The sequence below is a fragment of the Eschrichtius robustus genome, chromosome 2, assembly GCF_028021215.1.
Source record: "Eschrichtius robustus isolate mEscRob2 chromosome 2, mEscRob2.pri, whole genome shotgun sequence".
Lineage (NCBI taxonomy): Eukaryota > Metazoa > Chordata > Mammalia > Artiodactyla > Eschrichtiidae > Eschrichtius > Eschrichtius robustus.
In genome coordinates this window covers 103,584,774-103,595,920 of record NC_090825.1, presented here as the reverse complement: position 1 = coordinate 103,595,920, position 11,147 = coordinate 103,584,774, and the positions used below count along the sequence as shown (strand labels likewise).

Sequence of the window (11,147 nt, the reverse complement as noted above, 5' to 3'; positions counted from 1 at the left end):
AAAATAAGAGTTCAGACCAGTCAGGGGCCTGGAGAAAGTGAAGCAACACCCAGGACCACTGTCCTAGGACACCAGCAAGGCGTCCCCATGTGCTTAGAGGAAAAACTTAGTGAATTGTGATGCCCAGAAACTTCTGCCGTTGTCTTTGTGTAAAACATTTAAAATTAGGATATGTATTATTTTGCCTCAATAAAAAGTTGACTTAATTTTAAGTGACTTAATTTTGAGTACATAGTCTTATGAAGTAAAACAAAAAAACTCTAGGCAGTAGTCCTAGTTTTAATCTAGTAAATTGTGAAATAGAAATTATGAAAGACTTGGAGAACTAAGTTAAATATTCAATACTCAGCATTGACTATATAACCTACCAGAAGTAAATAACTTTTGGAATAAACGAGCAAACATAAATACAATCAACTAAGTTGTTAAATTCACCAAACACCGTATTGACGTTCTAAAAGCCCATCCCCAGGCCATCTTTAGATTAAGAACAAAAATGGAAATACCAGCACTTACTTCTATAACTTACTTAACATTGACGGTCTTAAACACTCATAAACACAGCCGTGAAATTGTCAATCCTGTGCTTCTATTTGTTGCCTTTCCTCGTACAAAGCTAATACGTTCTCTATTAATTTCCTAGTTAATTCAAGACTAGCTAACGTGTTTCTATAGATAGATATCACCCAGGAGGGGGGGAAAATGATGGTGAAAGAAAAAACTGTTTCATGGTCATTGCTGTCGTATTACTGTTCTCAATGATGGATTAAATTATCAAAGGACCAAAATATCAGTTCATTACTAATTCCTGGAAAAATGACCTTCTGAGGATACTGTGGTGGAAGGTAACAGAGAAAGTGTCAACTTGGGACTCACAGAAAGGGGCTTCTCTAATTTACTAATGGGCCTTAGGCTAACTTTCCTAAGCTGCCAGATTTACTAAAAAAAAAATCTGCTGGGTGCCAGTCCCAAGCATAGGCATGGTCCCTCCATATTGGAGGCCACAGCCAATGGGTGAGACAGATACTGTTGTATAAGAAAGAATTCGGCTGATCTTTGCCCCACTTCCTCGGAGGGAGCCTCTAAATCCTTGGAATTTCCAAAGTGAAAGGAGTGTCTTTGTTATTCATTGTGGATCCCTTGGACCACACTGGGATTTATGCCAATGAGGTGACTCCTGGTGAGCCCCTAGATAATTTCAGGATGGAGCTTCCGTGCTGGAGAGACCATACTGCGTGATTAGAGGGTTAAGGTTTTGAGCCACGCATTTATAAGTCCAAGTTCTGAGAAGGGGACGAGGGCTCAAGATTGAGTTTAATCACATGGCCAAGGATTCAATCAATCAAACCTATGTCATGAAACCCCAATAAAAACTCTGTATATTGGAAGCTCTGGTGAGCTTCCAGGTTAGTGATACTTATCAGTGTGCCAGGAGGGTCATACATCCTGAGGACAGGGAACATTTTTGTTTGGGATCCTCTCAGACCTCACCCTGTGTGTCTCTTCATTTGGCTGGTTCTAATTTGTGTGCTCTATGATAAAATTATAATCCTAAGTATAATGCTTTCCTGAATTCTTGGAGTCATTCTAGCAAATTATAGAACCTGAAGAGGTAGTGGGAAGCTCCAGATTTGTAGCTGGTTGGTCAGAAGTGTGAGTGGCCTGAGAACTCTAGAGCTTGCAGCTGGTGTCTGAAGTGAGGGGTATGTTGTAGAGCTCTGTGCTCTCAACCTGTGAAATCTGACCCAATTCCACATAGTTAGTGTCAGGACTGCATGGCAGATATATGCATGGAAAACTTGAGCACCACGAGGAAATGCTAAGAGAGGGGTGTGCACTGAGAAAGGGCAGGAGGCACACAGGGAGAAGCACGTGACCCAGCCCTTTCTCTAAGGGCAAGGAAAGCTTCTAGCAATTGTCTCTTGAGACGACTCCAAGAATGTTTATTTTGTAAAAATTGAAAGTAAAAAGAAGAAAATAAAATCACCCAACCAAAGATAATCAAATCCATGTTTATAGTTTTGGCATATCTTCTTCCACGCATCTTTTTATGGATTTTTACATACTTGGGGTAATGCTATCTATGCAATTCTTTTTATTTTCATTTAACACGTCCATCATAAGCATTATCTTTTGACATTAAAGGTTCATCACCCATTTTCATTTTAATGGTTGCACAACACACTATCCTACAGATACGATGTAGTTTATCTAACACTTTGCCTAAGTTTGAGCCCTTGGGTTGCTTCTGGCTTTTGATATAACAAATAATGCTAAGATGAATATCTTTATGTATAAACCTTTGTTCACATTTCTGATTATTTCCTTAAGATAACTTTTTTTTTTTTTTTAAAGTCTGACCTTATTTATTTCTTACTCTTAGAAAACCTTATTTTTGACCGGACTCAGAGGTAGAAGCTGTCAGACAGGACAGCCTCCATCTCTTGGCAGTCTGTTCCTGGAGTTTTTCTTTGGTGTCCTTCATCCTCTGGGCCAATGGTTAGCATATTCTGTGGCCTCTTCCTAATTTTTCTTAGTACCCTGTTTCTTCAGAGCAACAAGCCGACTTTGGCGTTGCAGGACACAGGGAATAACGTCAACACTGAGTCTTGGGCACCGAGGTTTCTTACCTTCTCTGTTCAGGAGCTTTCCACAGCATACTGCAGACATCATCTTCTTTAGAGAGATTGGAAAGTTTGTGGGTTCAGCTAGCTCTTTTGGGCCCCAGGCGATGACGCACAGTAGTATCAGTGAGTGCAAGAATATCTTTTTCCAATGGTTATTATTGGTTAAAATAATAACCGAGTTGAGAACACTCAGATTGACATCCACAGTGAACAGATCTGAACAGATCTGTGCTTTTTTTCTCTAGTCCTCCTAGTCTACCCTGCTTTGTGGGGAAACCTGGTTTGGCATCCCCACTACTGATTCCAGCCACGTAGCCCTTCCCTTCTTCACCCAGAGCATCTGCTGCAGCTTCTGTGGCTAAACGCTTCTCATAGAAGCTCCAGAATTTGCCTTTGATGTCCACTTCAGTGAGTTTCTGGCAGCCCGTGGTTGGGAAAGAGATGTTCAGCTTTGTCTTGAAGCAGTTGCTTGCCTCTGAGACACAGCAGAGATGATAAACTCTTGAAGTAGAATTACTGAGTGAAAGGATTTGTTTTTACAACTCCTAAAACCTGATGCCAAATTGATTTACAGAAATATGAATTGACACTCCTGCCAGGCATGTGCAAATGTCTAACTTAAAGCTCATTTGCCAAAACTAAATCATTTACTAAAAAAATTGGAAATTCGATAGGCTGCCAAAACTGATTTTATTGCTTTAATAAAATTTTATTGCATTCATTGGACTACTTGTGAGGCCAGCTGAATTTTTTTTCATATCTATTAGTTAATTATACTTATTTGGGTTTGAGGGCTTTGTTCTAAGTATTCACTTATGTCTTAAGTGTTTAACAATATGTTAAACTTATCATATACAGTACATACACTGTGGATTTTACTAAAGACTGATGTTCTGATAGGGCGTTAGCCTTTTATGAAATTATGATATTAACATGTCATGGGTTTTTTCCTATTATGTTTTATATATTTGCATGTTGAGGATTATGTTTCTGTGAAGTAAAAAAATTGTTTTGATATATTCGTTTGTGATTGTGTGTTGCTCAGACTGCCCTCCTAGAAAGGACTCCCTGCCCAGTGACCAGGCGTGGGCTTAGCTTCAGCCTCTAGCTCTTAGTCCTTTTAGGTTTTGCCTCAGCTTTTGAGCTGAGGGCCCACTATTTTCAGGATGATCTTCAGCCAGTAAAGAGGCACTGAAGCTTGGCCATTTCTGCCCAGTGCAGGATCCCTCTAATGGGTATTTTTTGCCTAGAGCAGGAGCCTGAGGGCAGTTTCTCCTCAGGAAAAGCAGCCCATTCCAGCCCTGAGGCGCCGCTCTGCACAAGTGTTTGAAGCACTGTGTGTAAATGCCGCAAGGGGCGGACTGTGGCAGAGACCTCGACGCTCAGCTCAGATCTCCAAAACTGGACTTGTTGCCCAGTTAAATGGCACAGCTGGTGGACAACCTCCAGCTATAAGTTCCTTCTTTTTTTTTTTTTAATTTATTTTATTTTTTATTTATTTTTTTGGCTGTGTTGGGTCTTCGTTGCTGCACGCGGGCTTCCTCTAGTTGCGGCGAGTGGGGACTACTCTTCATTGCGGTGCACGGGCTTCTCATTGCAGTGGCTTCTCTCATAGTGGAGCACGGGCTCTAGGCGCGCAGGCTTCAGTAGTTGCGGCACGCGGGCTCAGTAGTTGTGGCTCACAGGCTCTAGAGCACAGGCTCAGTAGTTGTGGCACACAAGCTTAGTTGCTCCGCGGCATGTGGGATCTTCCCGGACCAGGGATCGAACCCGTGTCCCCTGCATTGGCAGGCGGATTCTCAACCACTGAGCCACCGGGGAAGCCCATAAGTTCCTTCTTGATCCTCCTCAGCTTTCACGCCGTGATTGCTCTTGTTCTCAAGGCAGCCCTAACCACATATAGAACAAGAAACTTGTTCAAGGGCCTAGCTGGTCTACCCGAACTGGGACTGATCTAATGGGAAATCTTGGCTCCGGAGCTCCCCTTGGGGCTAACCGACTTCTTTCAGATCCACATTCCCTGCCCGATCCTGCTTCCTCCTCTCTACCTTTCACAGTGTTGCCTACCGGTAAGGCTTTCACGTTCTAACCCATTTCAGTGTCTGCTTCCTAGAAAACCCAGCCTGTGACAGGAGCTACCATGGTTTTACGCTTAGCTGTTCTTCCCATCCTGATACTAGAGAAACATTCACATAGACTTGGTTCTATTTTTAAGAAGGATTTGACTTCTTATATTTCCATTTTGTATTCATCTGCAAATTATTTTGGTGTGGTGTTAAGTGAGGATCTAACCTGATTTTTCTTCCTGTGGTAGGTGGCATTGAATATCTCTGCCTCTTGTCTTTTACGCCTTTGTGTCATCCCCTCCCCTTGAGGGTGGGCTGGACTCAGTAGCTCAATATTAGACTATAAATAACTGCAGGTCCTGTCTTGAGTTCTGTCTCTCCCTTTCTCTTGGCTCACTTACACTGACGGGGAGGAAGCAGCCCTATTGCAAGCAGCCCTATGGGAGAACCACGTGAGGTGGCGAGGAGTTCAGGCCCTCAAACCGATAGAGCAAGAGGAGCTCAGACTGTCTAGCCAACAGCCTGTGAGGAGGTGAAGCCTGCCAACCACCAAGTGACTGAGCTTGGAAGCAGGTCCTTCAGGCCCAGTTGAGTCTGGATCATAACTGCAGCTCCATCCGACAGCTCAACTGCAACCTCATGAGGGATCTTGATTGAGTGAAATGTACCCAGTTAAGTTGCTCCCCAGATTCCTTATTCAAAGAAATTATGATATATGTTTGTAGATTTCAGCTATTACATTTAGGTGTGATTGGTTATACAGCAATAGATAACTGATATATTCCTAAAGGAACAGCCAGCACTTGCAGCTTTCTTTGTTTTCTTGTTTGTTTGCTTATTTGCTTAACAAGCTAGAAGTTTACTTCTTGTACAGTTAACAGGCCAAGCCTAGGAAGGTGATTCTGCTATTCTTGACCAGTGGCTCCCATTTAAACAGCTGAGTCTCAGGCAATTGTTTAAATCTCACCTTCTCTAAATTAGAAGGACAGGAGAGAAGGACCAGAAGCCCAATCCTTTGAGCAGCAAGACTTGGAAGTGGTATTTTTCAATTTCACTTATATCCCATTAGCTAAAATTTGATCACATGGCTGTACCCAGTTGCATAGGGAGGTTTGAAAATGCAGCATCATTTATTGATCATTCCTTTCCCCTACTGAATTATTTTTCATCTCAACCAAATGTTGTATTCTGTCCATTGATCCTTAGCTGTTGCCAGAATATTCCACTCATTTCTGATTTTTTATACATTTTATACAGTTTTTCATTATTACTTTCCTTTCTGAACAAACTAGAAGCCACTTTTTTATTGTCTGCAATTACAAGCAAATGGTTAAATCAGTATGTCCAATTTTTTAAAACTATTGGTATTTTTAAAGTTTTATCAAAGTCAAATATTCATATAAAAAGTACACAAGTTACAAATGTAATTTCAACGAATTTTTACAAAATGGACACAATATGTAACCAGCAGCCAAAAACTCAAGAAATGAAACATCACCAGAACTAAAGACTCCCTTCCAAAACTTCTGGGAATCTTTTTTTTTTTTTTTTTTTTTTAATTAATTTATTTATTTATTTATTTTTGGCTGCGTTGGGTCTTCGTTTCTGCGCGAGGGCTTTCTCTAGTTGCGGCGAGCGGGGGCCACTCTTCATCGCGGTGCGCGGGCCTCTCACTATCGCGGCCTCTCTTGTTGCGGAGCACGGGCTCCAGACGCGCAGGCTCAGTAATTGTGGCTCACGGGCCCAGTTGCTCCGCGGCATGTGGGATCTTCCCAGACCAGGGCTCGAACCTGTGTCCCCTGCATTGGCAGGCAGATTCTCAACCACTGCACCACCAGGGAAGCCCACTTCTGGGAATCTTAACATTACTTTTATCTGTTTCAGAACTTTATATAAAGGGAATCATAAAGTACATACTCTTTAGTGTCTGCCTTATTTTGCTCATTATTATATTACCGAGATTCATCACCATCATTGTCTATAGTAGAGTTCATTCATTCTCATTGCTATATATTATTCTATTAAATGGACATACTATTTATTTATTTACTTATTTATGGACATTTGGATTGTTTATAGTTTGTTGGCTATTACAAATAGTGCTCTTTTGATCATTATTGTACCCAAAATTTGCCCATCAAAATTCTGTTTTGAATTATAATAAACCCACACATTTAGGGGAAATCGACATTTTTCCAATATCCAGTCGTACAGTTCATAATCAAATAAACGTGTATCTCTACTAAATCTCTTTACCTTTTATACCTCTCAAAACAGTATTGTGATATTATCCATTCGCATCTTTCACATTCTTTGTTAAAGCTACTCTTTGGTATATATAGTCTCTGTTGATGTTGAGTTTCATAATACTTAAAAGTGATTATTACTAGTACGTAGCAATGTTATCTTACGTATATTTTCTTTTATTCCAGACAGCTTTAGAATACTGATTCTAAACTCTAAAGCAGCAGTCCCCAGCCTTTGTGGCACCAGGGACCGGTTTCGTGGAAGACAATTTATCCACGGACCAGGGTGGGGGGATGGTTTTGGGATGATTCAAGCACATTACATTTATTGTGCACTTTATTTCTATTATTATTACACTGTAATATATAATGAAATAATTGTACAATTCACCATAATGCAGAATCAGTGGGAGCCCTGAGCTTGTTTTCACTTGCCACACACTGATAAGGTTTTGATATGGGTCTGCAAGCAATTGATTTATTATGGTCTCTGTGCAGTCAAACCTCTCTGCTAATGGTCATCTGTATTTGCAGCTGCTCCCCAGCACTAGCGTCACTGCCTCAGCTCCATCTCAGATCATCAGGCATTAGATTCTCTTAAGGAGCACCCTCAGCGTGTACACTTCACAGTAGGGTTCACGCTCCTATGAGAATGTAATGCCGCCGCTGATCTGACAGGAGGAGGAGCTCAGGCGGTAATGCGAGTGATGGGGAGCGGCTGTAAATACAGATGAAGCTTCGCTCGCTCACCCGCTGCTCACCTCCTGCTGTGTCCTGGTTCCTAACAGGCCATGGACCTGTACTAGTCTATGGCCTGGGGGTTGAGGACCCCTGCTCTAAAGGGAATGCTTCTAATATTTAATAAAACATTATTCATATGATTATTTATCACTGACTAAAAGCTATTCATATAATATTTTTAGTGCTACCTTTTATTTGGTTGCAAGATCTCCATTCTCTTCATAATTCTTTCTCTAACATGGGTATATTACTGTGAATCATGTGAGCCTGTTATGTATTTATTAGTCTACTTTTCTACTTTCCTTTCTCCCAGTATTCTCCTGGTTTTCTTCCTACCTCACTTCTTTCCACCTCACTTCTTTCCATTTTCTTTGCAGGTTTCTCCTCATTATCTAACCTTTTATTGCGGGAGTGTTCCAGGGCTCAGTCTTGGGACTTTGCTTTTTAGTCTCATTCCCTTAGTGAGTTCATCCAGTCATATGACCTTAAATACTATATATATGCTAGTGGCCAAAAATGCAAATGTGCACTATAGATCTCACCCCAGAACTCCAGCTTCTTATTTCTGCTTGTCTATTTGTTATCGTCACTTCCAAGTCTAAAAGGCATCTCACACGGAACATGTCCATAACCACATCTTCCTCCCAAAACCCACTCTACCTCAGTCTCTCTTATCTCTGTTAAGGGCCACTCCTTCCTTACAGTACTCAGGCAAAGTCTTTCTTTCTCTTACATTCTATAAAATCCAATTTGTCAGAAAATCATGTACACTTCAATGCACACCCAGAATCTGACCACTTTACCCCTTCCCCTGCCATTAACCCATTCTGAGTTTTCTCTTTTTATTTGGATCACCATAGATATTCCAAAACAATTTCCTGCTTCCATTCTTGTCTGCATATATCCTTTCCTCAATAGAGCAAAAACTTAGATACTATTTAATCAATTCTCCACTCAAATTCTTCCCGTAACTTCCATCTCTTGCTGGGTAAAATTCAATGGGGTGCTTACATGATTGACCTCCCAATCACTTTCCTTCACAGGCCCCATCTCACGGTCTTCTTTGTTCACTCCACTTCAGCCAAGCTGGTCTCCTTGCTGTTTCTTTTTTTTTTTTTTTTAATAATTTTTATTGGCATATACAGTAAGCCCCCTACATATGAACCTTCAAGTTGCGAACTTTCAAGGATGTGAACTTGCAAAGTTCCATCATCATCAGGCATGAGTGAAATTGCATCTTGCCCTCTGTCTCCTATTGCTGACGATCCTTCAGCTCTACCATCTCCCACCTTCTCTCCCTCCTCCAATCAGTAACTCTTCTTGCCTGTTCAGCCCCTGTATGCCAGCTGTTGTACTGTACTACTGTACTTTTCAAGGTACTGTACTGTAAGATTAAAACTGTTTATTTTTTGGGTTTGTTGTTTTAGTATTATTTGTGTGAAAAGTATTATAAACCTATTACAGTACAGTATATATAGCCGATTGTACTAGTTGGGTACCTATACTAACTTTGTTGGACTTAGGAATGAACTGGACTTATAAACGTGCTCTCAGAATGAAACTCATTTGTATGTAGGGGACTTACTATAGTTGATTTATAATGTTGTGTTAGTTTCAGGTGAACAACAAAGTGAATCAGTTATACATATACATATATCCACTCTTTTTCAGATTCTTTTTCCATGTAGGTCATTACAGAGTATTGAGTAGAGTTCTCTGTGCTGTACAGTAGGTCCTTGTTGGTTATCTATTTTATATATAACAGTATAACAGTATATAACAGTATATAACAGATTAACAGTAACAGTGTTAATCTCAAGCTCTTAATTTATCCCTCTCCCCCGCCCGTTCCACCTTGGTAACCATAAGTTTGTTTTCTACATCTGTGGCTTTATTTCTGTTTTGTAAATAAGTTCATTTGTATCATTTGGGGGGGCATGTTCCTGCCTCAGGGCCTTTGCACTTGCTGTTCCTTCTGCCTAGACCACTCTCCTTTGAGATATTCTCATGGATTACTGAATTGCCTCCGTCATGTCTTTGCTCAAATATCACATTCTCAGCTAGGTCATCACTGACCACCTTATTTTAAACTGCAAACCACCTCTCCTCCTCAGTGCTCCCTTTGCCCACCTTTCCCATTTCTTTTATTCAGCAGCAGTTTTCACTTTTGAATATACTATAGAAGTTGTTCATGGATGTTGTTTATTACTTAACTCTCCTCATCACCACCCTAACAGAATGTAAGCTCCATGAGAACAAGAACTTTTGTCTGTTTTGTTTCCTCTTGTATCTCAGTCTTAGAAGAGAGTTTGACAGATAGTGGGCACACAATGAATACTTGGTTTTTTTTAATTAAAGTATAGTTACTGTACAATTTTATATAAGTTACAGGTGGACAATGTAGTGATTCACAGTTTTTAAAGGTTATGCTCCATTTATAGTTTTTATAAAATATTGGCTATATTCACCATGTTGTACAATATATCCTTGTATTTAACTTATTTTGTACATAGTAGTTTGTACTTCTTAATCTCCTACTCATATATTGCCCCTCCCCCTTTCCTTCTCCCCACTGGTCACCACCAGTTTGTTCTCTATATCTGTTCGTCTGCTTCCTTTTTGTTATATTCACTAGTTTGTTGTATTTTTTAGATTCCACATATAAGTGATATCATACGGTATTTGTCTTTCTCTATCTGACTTATTTCACTTAGATTAATGCTCTCCAGGTCCATCCATGTTGCTGCAAATGGCAAATTTCATTTGTTTTTATGGCTGAGTAGCATTCCATTGTATATATGTACCACATCTTCTTTATCCATTCATTTATTGATGGACACTGAGGCTGCTTCCGTATCTTGGCAATTGTAACTAATGCAGCTACTAACATGGGGTGCAAATATCTCTTCAAATTAGTGTTTTTGTTTTTTTTTTTGGACATATACCCAGGAGTGGAATTGCTGGGTTATACGGTGGTTCTAGTTTCAGTTTTTTGAGAAACCTCCATACTGTTTACCACAGTGGCTGCACCAATTTACATTCCCACCCCACAATGAATATTTGTTGAATCATTCGTTGAATGAGTCAAGAAAAACCATTATAAGCCTATTATTTATTTAGAGTTTAGAAGGTAATTCCCAGAAGAGCTAAAAAGCCAAAAAGGTTAAAAATTGTTGCTGGAAATGGGCCTGAGCATGGAAAGGGCTATGTGGGAAAGGGATAGTTTTCTTTATAAACCCTCTTCTGCTATTTGATTGTTTATGTCATAGGCATGTATTACTATGATCATAATTCAAAATACTTTTAAATAAGCCAACATGGCTGGAAAATCATGGGATGATAACAACGTAGGAAGGCTAGCCAACAACAATTTACTTTATAGTAAATTGCTCTAAATCTGTTTTGAGAGCAAACTATTGAATCTGCTAATGGCAGATACAGATGGTACAAAAAAATAACCTTCCTTT

At 40.1% G+C, this 11,147-nt stretch overlaps 1 pseudogene; it reads right to left on the bottom strand.

Annotated features, from left to right (window-relative positions):
* Nucleotides 1-2,389: 2,389 nt before the first annotated feature.
* Nucleotides 2,390-11,147, bottom strand: part of LOC137758909 (small ribosomal subunit protein eS6-like) — a 110,353-nt pseudogene continuing 101,595 nt past the window's right edge.